Genomic DNA, 20,255 nt, shown 5'->3' on the forward strand with positions numbered 1-20,255 from the left:
ACGACGTAACATCAATCAACATGGGTGATGGAGACTCTCTGAGAGCAGAGAAATGAGGAAACATAACTATGGATCAAATAGGATAAATCAATGTCAATGAATTAAAGAATCCAACGTTAATAACACAACGACATTTATCAAAGCAAACAATCCATCACCTCAAAGAATGCAGGTGTGATGTGGCATGGTTTCAATATTTGTCTCAAGGCCTCCTCTATTTGACTAATTCTGTCACTGTTCGACTGTGAGTGCAACACTATGAACGCAAGTCACGCAAAAGACACAGGATTCAGGGAAGCAGTCAGATGCATCCATAAAGAGGCTTTTCACCCTGCACTCTGGTTTATCTACTCCAAACTGGTATAAACACTAATGCTGCCTTTACTGGTAGGGAGACACATCACATGACATAGTTGGTTTGAAGCATCCTGAGACTTAAAGCAGTGCAGAGAGACAAGATCTGCAGCCATGCTAGCAGCTCTGTGGCTGTACTTATACACAGTTGTGCTTTGAGCTCAGTGCTAAGTTTAACATGCCAACATGCTCAAATTGACATTATTAAAGATGCTACAGAATATGCGAGATTGGGAGCATTTCTATTGCCTCCACATGGCTCTCAACATGGACAGCGGAGCCAGCGGCACGCAGCTAACGGCAACAGTGTTGACAGAGCTCACAGTTTTAACCTGGGGCAAACTGGAGGATGGCGCGATGGCGCCGTTGGTCGATACAACGTGATCAGATGTAACCACAAGAGCAGTGCAGTGCGGCGGCTATGAGCTAGCCAGTGGGGCACACACAGAGGGAGATTGACTTCATTCTCTGCTCAGGTAGACATTACTCCTCTATATCTTTACATAGACAATAGTTGTTTGCTGCTATATTAATGCTCTGGATAACATATAGTGCACCTTTAAGATGCTGAGGTTTAGCAGGTATAATATTTACCATATTAGCATTAACATTACAGCAGCACAAAGACAGAAGAAGTACAAATTAGGGCTGTCAATCGATTCAAATATTTAATCGTGATTAATCGCAATTTAATCACATTTTTTATCTACTCAAAATGTATCCTAAAGGGAGATTTGTGGACAATGACAGATATTGATCCAGAAACCCTCACAGGTACTGCATTCAGCATAAAGATATGTTCAAATCATAACATGGCAAACTGCAGCCCAACAGGCAACAACAGCTGTCAGTGTGCTGACTTGACTATGACTTGCCCCAAACTGCATGTGATTATCATAAAGTGTCTGTAAAGGGGAGACTCGTGGGTACCCATTAGGGATGGAATGGTTCAGGTAAAGAATCCGAACCGTTCGGTTCTCTAGTCACGGTTCGGGTCGTGTATGAATTGTTCGGTTCATTTGAAATAAGTTATGAGGCCCATTGTGTATTGTTTTTCATGTAGAGTTAGGCTCCCGTTTATTGTCACACTACAGATCAAGGCCTATGAAAGGAGGCTGGGACACGGGTGGACATGGGTCTTGAGGTACGGGGTTTAACACATGCGCGGTGTAACTGAAGCCGTGGTCGTGCGTTGCTATTGGCTCAATTTCTGCGAGTGCAGACCAGATTTTACTGTGCATGTGTTATACCCCAAAGATATGATGCGTTGATGAAGCGTGACCTAGCCTCCTTCTCAGTTGGCACGGATGAAGTGGCGAGTGTGGCTGTCAGTCAGATAAGGAAATGGCGAGTAGCCACGATAAAGTCCAGTTAGAGGATCCACCAGCATCATTTGGCTCTGCTGTATGGAGCATTACGGATTTAGTGTTACCAGGAAAATGACGGAAAAAAAGTGGTGGATAAAACGGCGTCTGTGTGAGCACTGTGCAACACGTGTGGTTGATGCTAGCAGCAACACTCCGGTGAGCATTGTGCAACACGTGTGGTTGATGCTAGCAGCAACACTCCGGTGTGTCCGTCGTTAGTGTAAGGAGGAGAGAGTCGGGTAGGAAAGAGCAACAATCTCCCCGCAGCATTTAAACAGCCTCTACATGCAGACTCAGACTCAGACTCAGACTCAGACGGGGTAAAAACACAACTACAGCATCGGGGAGGTTTATAGTGAAAGATATGCAGCCTTATGCAGTCGTGGAGGACGCTGGATTTTAGTATATGATTAACGTAACGTTACTTGAGCCGCGCTATACACTTCAGCAACACAGTAATTCCAGCAGCACAATCCCTGTAATGTGTTTTATATTTATTAATTATTTTTAAATAACACAGTGGCACAGAAATCCAACCGTACTCCTCCAAATACTGCACTTTATGAGTGGAAAAACTCATCTTTCAATTAAGAGCTGATAATCAGGGAATTGAGACATACTGTATGTTATACTGTTCTTTTTTTTTTAGTATAGTTCTGGTTGAGTTTATGCTTCAATTTATGTTGATGGCCTTAGTCTATAATTTCATCATATTTATATGAAAATAACAAAGCTGCATTTTTTGTTTGCACTAATGACTGTAGAAGACCTATTCTTTCAGTTCAGATTTGACAATTAAGAAGAGTTTATGTTCCTTATGGAAGCCATACTTTTGTTAAGGAAAACATTTATTAACTTATTTTTGCCAAATAAATGAAAAGCATGTTGAAATCAGAACATGACCTCCTCGCTGTACCATAAATGTACCGAACTGAACCGAAAACCGTGACCCCAAAACCGTGATATGAACCCAACCATGAATTTTGTGAACCGTTCCACCCCTAGTACCCACAGAACCCATTTTCATTCACATATCTTCAGGTCAGAGGTCAAGAAACCCTTATGAAAACGACCATGTCAGTTTTTACTCACCAAATTTTACCGTAAGTTGGGAGCGTTATTTAGCCTCCTTCACTACAAGCTAGTGTAATGTGTAAACTGAGCCTGCAACAACCTAAAAATCACAAGTTGCGTTAATACGTTAAAGAAATCAGTGGGGTTAATAAAAAAATTTGCCGCGTTAACTTTGACAGCCCTAGTAAAAATAAAGTAAAAATAAAAATAAGAATAAATAAAATAAAATAAGAGGAATATAGAACTAGTATAAGATCTGAAACTAAACAAGAGAATGAACACTAAAGAACGCTAAAGAGAAGTCAGGGGATCACCAAAGTTTTTAGGAACTATCGTAATCCATAATCCATCCAATAGTTATTGATATATATATATATATTTGATATATTCTGGAACAAAGTGGTGGAGAGCCTCGCTGAAAGCAATGCTAATAAAAGGACAGCAGCTCTATAGAGAAGTCAGCTGTATATCCTTATCTGACCAGCACTAGTATATCATTTGGTCATCTTACTCATATTGCTCAAAATGTTCAAACCCAATGTGATCTTGTTGTAGTAGTAAACTATTCTATATTCTAGGCTCAGTACAGTTTTAAACATCTTACATTTATCACATTGTTTCTAAGGAAGTGTGCATAATAATGGAGGTGGCTGGCCACTGTCTCCATAATTCTAATTATATATGTGTGTGTGTGTGTGTGTGTGTGTATTATTCAAGTCTACTTTTTGTATTTCAACTATTGAGTCAGATTATTAAAGCAGCTGGTAATATTATTTTGTAAAATAAAAAAACAAGGTAATACACACTGTGTTCTGACATGCATTCATGTGTCCAATTTAATAAAGTAACAAAGTATCAAAGAAGGAAGGAAATCACTTTGAACTCCGAACCTTTTTTTACTCGCATTCCTTTCTTGCAAAGCCTACGCCAGAACAACAAATCAAAAAAGTGATGTGTGAGACAAAGAGCGGCGAAAACAACAAAGTATTTTCATACCAAAAAGACTTCATAACAGATACTGTATGTGTATTGAAAAATGACCAGCAATGATTTTCAGTGTTGATGCAGCTGTCAAAAACAAGATCAGTGTCTTTATGTCATGTAGAGAGATAAATATGTATTAATAAATGACCTAATTATATGTATTTGTGTCTTTGTTGCTTTTTTATGGTGGGGGACACTTGGATTGAAATTGTTACATCAAGTTGCAGCTAATATTGATAGCTAATCACTTTTTATTATTATTAGATTATTTTTTTGGCGGACTTGTATGGCCTTATTACAGTTACAGTGAAAACAACAGAGTAAAAGACTCTGCTGTGGCTGAGGACACAAACATCTAGTGTTTCACCATTGCATTCTGAAATCACTTGAAATATTTGAACTATTTATATGCCGCGCTTTTTCTCCCCAGCCTTCTTTTTGTTTGTGTTTGTTGTGCTGCGTTCTGATGTTTCTGCTGTTTATTATCCTCCGTCTGACTGATACAGGGTTTACATTCTTTCTGTGGAGCACAGGAGAAAAAGCCCACGCACAATCATCTTTTAATATCTGCTCAAATCCCTGCTCTTCCTGCCGCCTGAATGGTTCTTACTTTTGATATTTTTCCTGTGCTCTTAATGCTACGATTCAGACACGCGCTGGTGTCTCACACCCACCTGTCCTTTCAATGCAAATGCTTTCATTTCTCGACGCTCAAATGGCTAACAAAATAAAAGATGAATTAGAAAGGAGGGGGGGGAAGTGGAGAAATGATCTTAGAATGTGCTAGTAAGACTCAATACATCACACGTTGAATGGAAAATGTCTGTTTCAGTATGTGGTTACATTTTTTGATGATGGCAAATAATTCACAGTGGGATGTCACCGTATGCGTACTGGGCCCTAAAGTGCACGTTAAACCACTAAAATCAGTTTGTCTGTTATTTCAAATAAACTTTCTGCAAAACAAATGATTCGATTTGGGAATACAAACCTGAACCCAACACTTATGACCTCAGTATATCATCACTATTCATAGACTATTTGTGTGAATAATGACTTCTAATTGCTTTGCCTCCATATTAACTATAAACTCTTAAAAGGGACGGTGTGTAGGATTTTCCGGCATCTAGTGGTGTGGTGGCAGATTGCAACCAACTGAGTACCCCTCTGCTCACTCCTCCCTTTCCAAGACTCCGGAAACGTGAGCCGCCGATTGCAAAACCATGGTAACGCAGTTGGCCTTGCTCAGAGGCCGTCCTTACCATAATAACACTACTTTAGGAGCAACGGAAGTCAGACAGCGGCTGGCGGTACCACGGTTTTGCACTCTGTGGCTCAGTTTTAATTTCGTTAACAAAAACTATGACGAAATATGTTCAACGACCTTTTTTTCTATGACTAAGACGAGGTGATGACGAGACGGCACCGTCATCATTAAATCGGTGACGATATCAAAGAGGCAATATCGTTGACGAAAAAGGACGAGACTAAAATGTAGTTTGAAAACTTTGAAAAATCTCTCTTTATTTTCATTACCTTCCACCTTCTCTCTGTCTGTCTCTCTCTGTCTCAAACACACACACACACACACACACAATGGACTGCGGCTGCGGCTGCAGCTGAATTCTTCATCAGTCAACCTGTGTTTTTCATCAGATAATGATGAGATCAAATTTTATGTGAAACAAGTTTGACTAAAATGACAGAAATGTTCAATATAATCTGATGACTAAACAGGACAATTAAATTAAAAAAAATTTAAAAAGCTGACAAAATTAAGAGAGAAAACATTTTGACTAAAATCAAATGGCTTTTTGGCGACTAAAACTACACAAACATTTTGAGCTGTTGTCGACTAAAACTGGACTAAAATTATGAAGGATAAAAATGACTAAAATGTGACTAAAACTAATAAGCATTTTCATCTAAAGACTAAGACTAAATCTAAAATAGCTGCCAAAATTAAGACTGCAGAGCTCACGTTACCGCAGTTTCACAAGAGTGTGGGAGAACTACGGTGGCCTTCAGGTACCATAAAAATGTGGAAGTCTCTCTCTAGAGCCAGTGTTTGGTTTGTCCGTTCTGGGCTACTGTAGAAACATGGAGGAGCAACATGGCAGACTCTGTGAAGAGGACCCGCTCCCTAAGGAGATATGAAGGGCTCATTCTAAGCTAACGATTTCAGGTGGCATACACTAATGAAAATGTAGTTATGAATATTATTATTACCATATCATTTCTGCTAATAGATCCCCTGAAATCCTACACACTGGCCCTTTAAGTGCATAATAATCATTCTGAGCTGAGTTCAAATTTAAAATAAATCTACCTTCTATTGGAGAAATGGTCCCTATAAGTAGTGTAGACAGTGTGTTCTGTGGTTTAAAAAGTACGCAATAAAAATGTATAAAGTACGTAATAAGTAATCAAAAAAGTAACAAGGACGCTATTTCTGAAAAGAAATGTCGCTGTGGAGTTTTTAAAACGAAATGTTTCACCGTTTAAAGCATCACAATCACCTCCACTGTGTTGAGGTAGAGGAAGAAATCTCAATGACAAATATCTCAAAACCTAAGCAACTAAAACCAGTAACTATCTGCATTATCAGATACTACAAGGACTAAGCAGAAATATATGGGCTTTTTATTTTGATAAGTCAACCTTTCAATATGTTAAAGGATAAGGCTGGTTGTATTCAATATTTGTCTTATTGTCACTGAATCCCATTAGAGGACCAAGACAAACAATATGTTGGACTCTCAATACTTTCTGACTTCCTGAAGCAGCTGGACACTGTGTTTTTAGCAAAAGTATATTTCAATAGATCCTGATTATTTTTCAAATCACCATATGGCATCACCTTTTGACATTGTGAAACATAACAAAGAATCTACTGTAGTCAGATCTGAAGGAAGAAAGAACCTGCATTAGTTAGGAGGATGATTGCTTTAGAGTCTGACGTTCAACTTCCACAGAGACAGAACAAGTGGGCCTCCTAAATACAGTATGCATTACTGTAGTCTTTTTAGAGTTCAGCATGTCAATTAATTGACTGTGATCAAATGGCTCAATGACTCATGATGCAGCTTACACCAGAAGCGACTCAGCAGTGCTTTTTAGGCTGAAAAAGGCTCAATAGACATGTGCCTCAGCTCTATCAGGACATCATGTCATCAGCTCCGTCTGTTGACAGTTCAAATCAGTTTTTCACCTGCATAACATTAAGTTAAAAATCCATTGCATAGGCCTTTGATACTAGGACCATGGAAAAGGCCAAATCTATTTATTCAAGTTCTACTTTACAAATTAATTTGGTTTAGTTTAAACTTGTCAAGTTTTACTGGATGTTCATAGCTGAAGATGGGTTGAAGGCCGAAGCAAACGAGCCACGATTATTGCAATGGCACCTCACTTTTTACACAACCCATGTAATAACACCTTAGTGCATTAAATTATTTTACTTTTCAACTGCTTATACCATAGATTGTATATATAAATGGACGACGTGTCTCCCCTTCCGCGGTATCAAGGTCCCGCACGAAACAACCCGCCCGAGCCAATTACAGGTCGAGCACGGCCGCAGCTTGTTAGCGTTATCCACCTAGCTGCTACGTTAGCACCACGGTAGCTGTGTGGCTAGAAAGACAACAATAGGGCTGTCCCCAACCAAAGAGATTCTTAGTTGACTTTAGGCTGGCTCACACTATAACATTTTTCAAATCATAACAGATGTGAAAATGTGAGAGAGCCCACACATGACGCCATGTTGTGTTAAATGGAACAGGTTTGTTCCTATAGTGTGTGGAGAGCAACAATTTGGCCAAAACAGCCACCGCACACTATCAGATTCATTCATGAACAACAAGAGTCCCCACTAAAAAAAATGGGAATCTCGCAAAATCTCTGGCGATCAAACGTGACTTACTGTAAACACATTGCGGACGACGGGCAGGAAGAATTAGCGAATAGCGACTTTGTACTGAAAACTCACGAAGGATGAATGGATGAAGTCATGGAGACACGTTAAATAAACACTTGTGTTGTTGCCACAAATCAATAAGTCCGTCCTCCATTTCTGAGCTCCATCTTACTGCTACTTCATGCTTCCTGTTTTGCAATAGCTCATGCATTAGCCGCGGCGGTTGTTGTCCTGACGCTCTAAGTCAGCTTGGTTCTCAGTTGGCTATCGTTCTTTCCCACGTGAATGCATCATCAGCCGTCCGCAGGGTTGCCCACACACAACAGGATATCCCATCGTAAATACTGGACGTGTTTAATATTTACGATTTGAAATCAGTGCAGCCAGGATGGACTTCCGAGCTGATTGGGGGATATAAAAAACACTCACACCATACAACATACCTCACACCACATGAATATCTGGAAAGATAATCTTTAGAACCATCCAAAAATTGGGGCTTTGCTGACCGCTGTACGTGTGTGTGTACCCGGCATAACACTTGTAGATTTAACGACAGATCTGTATAACTGAGTTTCAAAGAATCACACAAAAGCTCCACTTTAAATCTATCTTTAGTGTTTACCAGAGATGTGCTCATAAGTCTCTTGGAATTAAGTCATTCAGCATGAAAAAGCATAAAAAAGGACTAATCGACTAAAGAAAAGTCAACTAAGACCAAAACGACAGATTAGTCGACCAATCAACAGGGGGCGGCCCCACACAACAACTAACCATAATATCTCCAGAACCTTTTGATCAAATTGACATATGCTCTATTACATAAACATGTGACGGTTATGGAAAGTTAAAGTTATTTCCTCCTGAGCCTCCGGCTACAACTACTCAGAGCAGCTGTCAATCACAGCCCTTTTTATAACATCAAATAACAAAAAAAAAAAAAACATATCAGGAAAATGAACACTTGAACATACTTCAGTGTGATAATCACTACCGAAAATGAATTTGATGTGTACTTTGACTTTATAGTTTGGCCCATGTCTCATCATACATGGAGGGGTTAATGACCTATAGTGCAGCCAGCCACCAGGGGGCGATCCAGATGTTTTAGCTTCACTTTAGGGGAGCTGTCATGTCGTCTATCTTTACATACAGTCTATGGCTTATACCAAGAAATATGACCTGGACATCCGGTAGGACCTATTACATGTTGAGAATAATTATAGTCATCAAATGCAATTCAAATGACGGTTATAATCTATAGCATGTTTCTTCAACGAGGCCAGTAGAGCCTAGCTACACTAGGTGTATCCAGTATTGTGTTTGCATGTATGCATTATATCTATGAACCAATAGCTGAGAAGATACACACAAGGCTCTTCCTTTACATTTAAGAACTGCTGCATTGTAGCTTTCAGCTTCTCAGTACCTTTCACATATCTAACCATATCTGAATCAGATTTAAAGACACTATGGAGCACTTTGCAGTACAGCGTGGCCCCCAAGGGAAGTATAGTGCATGTAAATATTTTGTATTAACTATGAATTTGTTTTCTATCAATCAGGGTTGGAGACTGTCTTAGCATGCAGCAGTGATATGGTAACCTAGGACAGTTCATTAGTCAGAACTTCACAGTTTCCATTTCCCCCTGCGTGTCTTAGGACTGTGGGAGGAAACCAGAGCATCCAGAGGAAACCCAAGCAAACACAAAATATGCAGCAGAGCGGTAAGCTAAGATAATATGTGTAGAATTTGAACTTTGCTGTAAACACATTGTGACTCAACAGATGTGGCCTCATTGTGATACGTCTCTCAGACCTTTCTCCTGCACTGGCACAGTGTACCATCTTGGGGAGAGAAGTCTGATGATGTGAGACCAAACATGACATGCTTTTATGCTTATTTAACTTTGACTTAGTGTTCTGTGATCTCCTGCTACTTAATAAGATGAATTATGCATGTGCTTACCGCTCTTCTGTATCAGCATTGATGTGATAAAAAACTAAAAGTCCTTCCCTTAACACAACACAAGAAGACATGTACAAAGCATACACACAATAGATTGATATATAAGTGAGGCATATGAAACAGGTCAAAAGTGCACACGCAGACACAAAAAAGGCTGCATCCGTATTGAAGCCTCATGAAAGGAAAGTCAATTGTGATTGCCGGGGCAGTTACAACATGACTCACAAAGCTGTGACACCGTGTTTAACAGTTTGCTTTATGGGGGCACGGCAGTCGGGCTGTCTTCCACAGCTGTTCCGCTGCACTGTTACAGCTGTCATTGAGGAACTGCTGCAGGTGTTTCTGCTGCATTAATCTTTCATATCCACCAAGGAAACTATCAAACAAAACCATCCAAAGAGGACCACAGAGAGTACAGAATTCAAACATAAAATGGCAGGGTTCAGAGATTTTTTTTTGGTGGGGAATGCATGACATGCTTTCTAGCAACTCTTCTTTGTGGCAGGAAGACTGAATCGCATGTTGGAAACGTACACAAACCTGCACAACTTGATCTGGCAGTGTTCAGGATGTTCTGCTTTTAAAAAGCTGTAGTAGTTTCAAGAGCTTCTTTTTGTTGCTTTTTGAAACATAGACAAACACACAAAGATCTATGGCTGATTGATTCCTGTTGCAGCAGGAGACGCAGAAGTGTTTTCACCTTGATAAGGGTTTTATCAAAAATGTTCACCCTCTTAAAATGTGAGGTGAGTAACAGATGAACAACTTAGTAATAGAGTAGTTAAAGCAAGGGTAGGTAATATATTATACATTTCTTCTTTATATTTGTTAAAATGGTCTTTACATCTTGACAGCAATTCATAAATCGAAAGAGAAAAAGAAAAAAAAAGAACTACACCACAGTGGAATGAACGTGAGTACACACAATCAGGCTGTAACGGCGGACGAGTCAGCGTGATGATGTCTTGTAGTCTCATTTAGCCACTTCTTAGCAACTGCCTGTTTTAAAACATATAAAAGCTTCAAAATTCACAAGTGGGGTATTTATTTACGTATTTTGTATCGTAACACAAACCGTTCAAATCTCTTAAGCTTCTGTTAACCGCAGATCTTATTTCAGGCATCTAACTAAAAACCCATTCAAAAAAACCATCGACTTCCAGACGAGGGAACAGGAAGTGCTAAAATGTTAACTCATTTACGGGTTTTAGGACTCATTCTTGCATCACTCTATTGCGCGCCACTGGAGTCTTCCTCAAGCTACTAGCTTGACAGCTGCGAGTACTAACAATAGCTATGTTCATCGTTCCTCATGATATGTTTATGTTCATAATGATAACTTTGGGGGAGTGGCTTTGTAGGGAGGCCTGAAAGGACGGGCCGTCAAGTGTTGCCAACATGGCGACTTTTGTCTCTAGATTTAGAGAGTTTTGGAGCTAGTGCTGCTAGCTCCTTTCATTGGAAAAGACTTGGCAACACTGGGCTGTGTTTTTTGGTTGGATCATTTTCAAAATCCATCGTACTCTTGCTGGTTTCTCCAATGTTACCTACCCAGGCTTTAACTGAAAGCTAAGAATCTAAAACTAGCCTGTACAACAGCTAGGCACTGTAGTTTTTAGCAAACATTATGTAAACAGGAGTAAATAGTGCATTTGTTGGGGACTATTTTTAGCAGCGGATTAATACACATTTAGTGCTCTAGTGAGTATTTACAGCAAAAGGACAATTGATTTATGGCAGGCCTATTCAATTGCCTGGCCATTTAACAATCTCAATCCAGCCCTTTGATCATTAATAAATAAAAAAGTATTTAAAAAATAATAATTTCTTCCAATAAGAGTTTATTCCCATTCATCAATGTTCCTACTCATGATATTGATGCTGGTACAGACTGTTAAAAGCAATATCATTGTTTTTATTTAATAACACCAAGTTTATGGGTGTTTACATTGTTAGATTATTAGAAGATCCCATTTTTTTAGAAGGCTAATTAGTCCATTCATTAGTTATTTCTTGTTAAGCACAGACGTGCTTGTTAAAAAGTGTCAACCCAGGCAGTTTAATCAGAGGGAATTTAGGAGAGTCAAACTGAATAAAAAAACGATGTTAAATGCAACATTTTGTTTATTAAAAAACAACCTGCGAAGATTAAAAATGTATATTGTTTACACATTTAAATTCCTAGCTTTGCAGATCAGACATAGGAAATGTAAATGTCCTGCCCCCTGGCACTTCACTGTTTTTCAAATGTGGCCCGTCTAAAACAGTTATTGAACAGGACTGACTTAAGGTAGCTACATGTCACCCACTATAACAGTGTGGCTCATTGAAGTGTTTTTAATAGTTGTTGGACAACAATAGAGCTCTATGGCACAGAGGAAGAAGAGATACCAGGCTTACACACACAATACTTGTTATTGGGATCACAAAACACATCCTGTATACTACATACTAAAGGGTGTCCAGTGCTATTCAGAATACTGAAAATGTTCCTACATATCTTAAAGTTTATAAGAAAAAGTGAACTAAGATTTAAAAGGGCAATTATGTTGCTTTTCCCCCACCTTGTGCTTCGTCCCATGAGTAGAGTTCTGTTCAAACTACACAGCCCTTGGTTCACTAGGCACCGATCAAAACATCACTTCAAAAAGACACTGCAGAGATGAATATGGAGACACACTCTGGCTGGCAGATTTTTCAAACCAAATAGAGGGGTGGGAGGCAACTGGGATTAGCACTCACGGTTCGTGACGCAACGTGCGGAGGGTCAGCCATGCGGATGAAAACGCTTTAAAAATTAAAGGTTCCCATCTGCAAGAGGTTGCTGCCGAGTCTTCCCAGCATTGGACTCGCTCTGCTTTGGAGGGCTGGTTGAATGGCTGAACAGGTTAATGCGACATTACACAAACAAGAGCTCGCTCCCTGCATTCCGCTGTTTGGAAAAAAAGGGAAGAGCAAAGAGTTCAAGTGGTCATTATGAACCTTGAAATGTTTTGTGCAAAAGGGTAAATATTTGAAAGTGCCAGAAGCCTGACACTATATGGGATGTGTTGACATATTAATAAAAGCAAAAGGCTGTTTTGGACCTCTTTCAAGTGTTAAAAATTTAATGCTGGAAGCGCAACACCAGTGTCAGGGCATCAGAGGACTGGGCAAGTCAGACATCATGTTCTGAAACATAGCCACTGCAAACAGCACAGCAACATGATAAGATCATCTCATCACCGACGGAAGTCATTTTACTGACTGATGCAGTTCATTTATTTTCTGTCTCATTTCAGTGGTCTTTCATTTATTTTGATTATTATTAGGGCTGTCAATCGATTTAAATATTTAATGCACATTTTTTATCTGTCCAAAATGTACCTTAAAGGGAAAATGTGTCAAGTATTTAATCCTCTTCTCAGCATGGGAGTGGGCAAATATGCTGCTTTATGTAAATGTATGTTTATATTTATTATTGGAAATCAATTAACAACACAAAACAATGACAGATATTGTCCAGAAACCCTCACAGGTACTGCATTTACCATAAAACAATATGCCCAAATCATAAGATGGCAAACTGCAGCCCAACAGGCAACAACAGCTGTCAGTGTGTCAGTGTGCTGACTTGACTATGACTTGCCCCAAACTGCATGTGATTATCATAAAGTGGGCATGTCTGTAAAGGGGAGACTCGTGGGTACCCATAGAACCCATTTACATTCACACATCTGGAGGTCAGAGGTCAAGGGACCCCTTTGAAAATGGCCATGCCAGTCTTTCCTTACCAAAGTTTAGCGTAAGTTTGGAGCGTTATTTAGCCTCCTTCACGACAAACTAGTATGACATGGTTGGTACCGATGGACTCCTTAGGTTTTCTAGTTTCATGTGATGCCAGTATCTTCAAGTATCTTCACTCTGGCTTTAAAACTGAGTCCGCTAATGTTGCATTAATGCGTTAAAGAAATTAGTGGCGTTAAAACAAATTTGCATTGCGCTTTATCGCGTTAAATTTGACAGTCCAAACTATTATATTGACAGAATGCTGAAATATGTAACACAGGTACTAACAAGTAGCTGAAGTTATCTGTACATTGCCAGCAGTTTTTTATCACACTAAGACCTAGAAATAATCCAGTTGACAAATTTAAGATTTTAGTCCATGTAAATGTGAGAAAGTAAATAAGAATTGACTTCTTTATCCCCTTAAGACAGGAGATCCCTGAGCGTAAATGTGAGACAGTAATTTGTTATTTTACTTATCCCTATAAAACATGTAGGTTATGGATTAAGTCAAGTTAAACATCACTGTTAAGTCCCGACACAGTGAGAGGTCTTGATAAGTCCCCAGAGGGATAAAAGAAAGAGGACAACTTAAACAAAGTGGTACATATCCAGACAAGAATTTGGCATGTTACATCCCTACAAGGCATCGGATATTCTCTTCTTTTATTAAACAATGTCTCACAGGCTACAGTCAAAGCCAGCACCTCTGAATAAAAGTTTGTCAAAAGACAGGAAATGAATTCAACATGTTTGTCAGACCTAAAGGATACACACAATGTATTTTGTATAGTTACACTGAATGATTCCACAAAATAATTAGAACTTTCCAGAGTCCAACGTGATGTTTTCAAATGTCCCGTTAAGTCCTACAAATAATTCAAACCACAGAAATTCAGCTGACGATAGAAAACAGTGAAAACCAGTAAATCCTCACAATGGGAAGCAGGAAATGAATTGTCCTTTTCTGCTTGAAAAGGGATTAAATTGACTGCTTAATTATCAACAATTAATTATAAAATTAATCGTAAAATAGCTGCCATTCATTTTCTGTCAATCGACCAATCAATTAATAGACAAATGGTTCTGTGATCTTGAGTTTTGTGTGATTTAATTAATAATAATAAATGGTTGCTTATTAAAGTGACTCTATTTATATGTGATTCAGCTGGTTTTTGACTTCATTTCAGATTTTGGTTTGTATGCCACTGTCCACATGTAGGTGCCGATTATCAGATAAAAAAATTAAAGGTTACATTTCTATGACCATTATATTTATACTAGGGCTGTCAATCGATTCAAATATTTCATTGCAATCAATCGCACATTTTGTTATCTGTTCAAAATGTACCTTAAAGGGAGATTTGTCAAGTATTTAACACTCTTATCATCATGGGAGTGGACAAATATGTTTGCCTCATACAAATGTATGTGTATATTTAGTATTGGAAATCAATTAACAACACAAAACAATGACAGATATTGTCCAGAAACCCTCACAGGTACTGCATTTAGCATAAAACTATATGCTCACATCATAACATGTCAAACTGCAGCCCAACAGGCAACAACAGCTGTCAGTGTGTCAGTGTGCTGACTTGACTATGACTTGCCCCAAACTGCATGTGATTATCATAAAGTGGGCATGTCTGTAAAGGGGAGACTCGTGGGTACCCATAGAACCCATTTACATTCACTGATCTGGAGGTCAGAGGTCAAGGGACCCCTTTGAAAATGGTAATAGCAGTATTTCGTTGCTAAAATTTAGCATAAGTTTGGAGCGTTATTTAGCCTCCTTTGCGACAAGCTAGTATGACATGGTTGGTACAGATGGATTCCTTAAGTTCTACTTTCATATGATGCCAGTATCTTCACTCTAACTTGAAAACTGAGCCCGCTACAACCTAAAAATTGCATTAATGTGTTAAAGAAATAAGTGGCATTAAAATGAATTTGCTTGAACACGTTATTCTTGCATTAACTTTGACAGCCCTAATTTATACCGTTATATCTAAGTAGATTTCAGAAAAATCCTGGTTGGATGTACTGTAGCCCACTAAGGGACATTTTCAGAGTGCATTTGTTGGCCATATCATTTTTTGTCACGGACCAGTTTTGGCCCACAGTCCTTGATTTGCTGATCACTGGTCTACAACTTTTCTCCAAGGGAAGAACAGAAGCGTTCACAAAGAAGTGAAACCAGTGACTATAGAGTCACAGAAAGGTCTGACTGAACTGTGTGGAAAAATAAGGTCCTCTGGGGTCTTGATACGTTACAGTGAAGCAACATCACCTCTAACACCAACAACAATCCGTCCTGTTTCAACACTCCTGTCTCACAGTCACTTGCTGTAAGTCAATCCTTGCACCGGCACTGGCCACTTAACACAAACCAGCCGTGACAACAAGAGGTGAGAAAGCTAGCAGGCAAAATCACCTTTTTGTTGTGTCAAAGCAAGTGTGCTCAGAGCTCTGTGAAGAAGAGGGTCTCAATCACAACAAATGGGGTTTACACTCAGACTGTAACCCGACCAGAGAGGGGGCTGATTCCAGTTTGACAGAAGCGCATGGGCAGTGAGTTTTTCCTCAGAGAGAAGAGAACAAACTTGTTGGGTGGGTTGCAGCAACAGACATCAACGGTTACTTGTCTACTTCTACATCAGCTGTGCAACAGTGTGTTGTTTGTTTCATATCTACCAACAAAAGCTATCTACAAGAGGCGATTTGATGAATACATTATCAGATCTGTAGTCATTTCTGCTATAAACTGTCACTGTGTGTGACAGTATTAGATGTTTTACAGCCTACCTGGCTAAGAGTCAGTTTTTAAAACACAAGGAGCGCTCCATTTGTTAAAGGTCGGAACATTTCAGACCTATTTGTGCACAGAGCTATCAGACAGTCAGCGTAAAGCCCCTCATAATTAGGTTAATTACACAGAGGGATAATATGAAGGTTAATCAAATGATAAACACTGCAAATACCGATTGGTTTTCCCCATTAGCTATTGTGAAGACCCCAACCAGTTGATAACCATTACAAATGAGATTTGGAGCTGTGACTACTACAAAGAGTAAAAACCCCACCCCCACCGCGCACCACCTCCCTGAGCAAAGCAGAAGGGAAAAACAAGACAGGATAACGGGTTGGAAATGAAAAGGTAGCTGCACTGCTTTCATTTAATTGTTTAGACATCATGTGAGATGTATTCTCTAGTTGGAAATAGCTTCAAGGTGTGAAATAACTCTGAGCGTCAGAGTGTATAGATTCATTACAGAAGCCCGACTGCATTGCCATTAGAAACTGGAGGTGTACAGGGTGCTATTTTCAGGTTTTCCTCTCTGCTAAGGTATGATTTGACACCATCATAGACCTTTGAGTCTCCAATTCGATTCAGTTTTTCACTCTTTTTTTGATGTGTTTGTTTATGAGCAAGTATGTGTATGTATGTATGCGTAGATGGATTACTGAACCGGCCTACCGGGCACAGGACCAGGGGCCTGAGGGTTAAGGGGGTCCCAGGGGACCACAAATACTCAAAGCGACAACTACGAAGAAACACAAGATGACCACAAAGAGACGCAAAATGGCCACAAATAGATGCAAAACAGTAACAAAGAGACGCAAAATGGCCACAAATAGATGCAAAATAATAATAAAGAGACGCAAAATGGCCACAAATAAATGCTAAATAATAACAAAGAGACGCAAAATGGCCATAAATAAATGCAAAACAATAACAAAGAGATGCAAAATGGCCACAAATAAATGCTAAATAATAATAAAGAGACAGAAAATGGCCACAAATAAATGCAAAATAATAAAGAGATGCAAAATAATAACAAAATGACCACAAAGAGAGACGCATTTTACATGTCTGTGCCCAGTAGGGCTGTGTATTTGCAAGAATCTGGCGATACAATACGTATCATGATACTGGGATAACCATTCAATATATTGCGATATATAACGATACTGTAAGCAGGGCAATATATTGTGATTTTTTTTTTTTAAATCTAATTTTATGAAAACTGTCTGTGTGTATAAAGAACACACCAGAAGTACATCATTTTTAGAATAGGCAAAAATAAGACATTTACTTTGGTTTTTCTAGTTACACATGATCCCAGTAGCTTCACTCCCCCTCTCATACTGACTCGCTACAACCTCTGAAGGTTTGAAGAGCAGCCGGGCCCAACAGCAGGCCGTCGGATTTTTAAAAGGTAAATTAAATATCAATACAGTGCTTTGGAGAATTGATACAGTATCACAAAACATAATATCACGACACTCATGTGTAGCAATATGTTCTTACACCCCTAGTGCCCAGGGGTCCATTGTTTCATAATACGGCAATTTTTGAATAATAATCAACTAATTCCCAGTGCTTTTCAAATCATATATTTGCTTGGAATGCACATCCCTAATATGGATGTGTGTATAATGTACATGCATGTAGGTGTTTTTTTGTTTATTGCATTTCATAACTGTTATTATCTGTCAATGTAGGTGATATGTCTTGATATGTCTTGTATGATTTGCTTTTTTGTTGATAGGAGCCACAAACAGGTTTCTACTACAGATAATGTGGAATGGGGGTCTGAGGATCCAATACCTCAGCCAGGAATCCAGTCAGACAGGGTCCAAATTATATTCAGTCTCAGTTCAGTTTTGCTAGCACACATCTCTGTGTGTCAATACATCTAATACCTAAGTGGACTCAGAATCAGCTCTGATCATGTGGTACGTCATCATCACTGCAGGAGAAAATACTGTGTACCAGGAAGTCAGTAGCCTATGTTTGGGCTGAGCGACAACCGACAACTAATTTGATTGATTCACATTTATTTTTTTGTATGATGTGAAAAATGTAGACACAGGGAAAGTTTATTTCCACTTTAAAAAAAAAGTAGATGATAGCTGGCTACATCAGCTGTTGTGAGTCACAACAGTCCTGTGATTCACAGATATTAAACTGGTTATTTTCTGTCTTTGGCTACAGGTTGTTTTATTATTGGTGCAGGAAGTGAAAAGAACTTTCAGTCCTTGTTATATTTCTGACCTCTTGGTACCATACGAGCTCGCACATAATTTGAGATCCTCAGGCAGGCAGAGGTCTTTTATTTGTTCCAGAGTCCCCATATGAGGGGGTCTCTCTATCAAGTAATTGTGCTCAAAATTCAACACCAATGTATAATAGTGATTCTCTCTACGGGAAGCGTACGCTCAAAAAACGGTCTTGGCTTTTTCAACCTCTCCCGCACCCCTTTTTTTGGCTGTCATAGTGTCTTTGAATTTTTCATCTGTGTAAACATTCATACACAAAAAGAGGCTCAGAGAAAGTTTGTAGGGTCAAAATACTTAGTGAGAAAATCTACTGTTTGAATATGCTCTGTACACTTCATGTCTGCTCAAAAGTGTCATCATTAATTCAGAATTACAGCAAAAACAAGAAGTACATTCCTGCATCACCTGGGCATAAAAATACCACTCATTGCGCTGGATAATAGCTGTTTGTTAAAGTAACACCTCAAAACTTCCTAACAAGATTTGCAAGACTTTTCTGAACAGCTGTTGAGTAGTTTACTCGAGTTGTTGGCCTTTGCTCCCTAATGACAGAAGCACAACTTTTCTGTAAATATGTGAATCTGACTTTAATGCTGACTGACAGCTTGTATTGGCTTGGGATGTATCAAATAGAATTGGATGGCTTGCATGACTGGAGTATGTGCTCCTTGATACTGCAAGTGGTAAGATGCGACGTCTCAGGAGTTTATCTTATCTGAGTCTCAGGAGGTTACTGACTGACAGCTGTAAATATATCACAACACAACCTTAACCATCTCCCGCATACCTCTGTGGAAGATAGCACACTTGAAAAAAATATATATTTGCATCAACAATAAACAAAGAAAGATCTGTATATTTCACATTTTCAGAAAATCAATAGCAAATGACAGAAGATGATCCACCTTCACTTGATTGTAATGGGTAAAAAACATATAGGGATGGATGGATGGATGATTGCCACACCTCTAGGTGAGAATTAAACAACGCTAATGCAATTTCACAATGCTGTGTTTATTCAAGAAAATCATTATCAAAAATAGAACTGAAGTAAGGTGTTCAACTGAATAGCAATGCTCAGAAAAATATCATCCTGTATATAATACAGAAGACAAAAGGGCAGAACTTTAGAGGCAGATATTTTACTTACAACAACTGCATTTACATTTCAAATTTGGGTTTTCATACTTCAGTTAAAAATTCTTTGCTAAAATGTGATACTTTTAAAAAAAGATGCAACTGAAGGGAATTGCAGTAGTTTTTAGAAAGTAAATAAATACTGCAGACTTATTTATCAACCACTGTTTCAGGCAACATCTCTCCAAAAGGTGAAAAGCCAATGCAATGACAACGCAAAGCATAACGACAGAAATGGGCCAAAAAAATCACTTGTAAAGATGGGAAGAGGCTGAATGTGATAAAAAAAAATTCATCACTTTGATAGGAACAGCAGTCATGCAGTGTCACAAATCAGTAAATGAGCAGTCATGCTAGCGAGCTAAATGCTCACATCAGCATGCTACAGTATACGCTTAATGACAATGCTAGCATATTGATGTTAGGCAGGTACATAGACTGTATATAAAGAGATGATAGCTCCCCAAGAGTGAAGCCAAAACATCTGGATCGCCCCCGGGAGGCTGGCTGCAGTATATGTCATAAATCCCGCCCCCCCTACATGTTAGCAGATGGGGCATGGGACAAACTAAAAAGCCAAAGTACACATCAAGTACATTTTTCCTAAAGATGGTTT

The 20,255-nt window shown here is 39.0% G+C and overlaps 1 protein-coding gene across 8 annotated transcripts in view; it reads right to left on the reverse strand.

Moving 5' to 3' along the window:
- LOC119488874 (LIM domain containing preferred translocation partner in lipoma) overlaps positions 1–20,255 on the reverse strand; it is a 234,748-nt gene that overhangs the window by 146,982 nt on the left and 67,511 nt on the right. The gene's annotated exons all lie outside the window — the stretch shown is intronic.

Source organism: Sebastes umbrosus, chromosome 5 (genome assembly GCF_015220745.1).
Source record: "Sebastes umbrosus isolate fSebUmb1 chromosome 5, fSebUmb1.pri, whole genome shotgun sequence".
NCBI classification, from domain to species: domain Eukaryota; kingdom Metazoa; phylum Chordata; class Actinopteri; order Perciformes; family Sebastidae; genus Sebastes; species Sebastes umbrosus.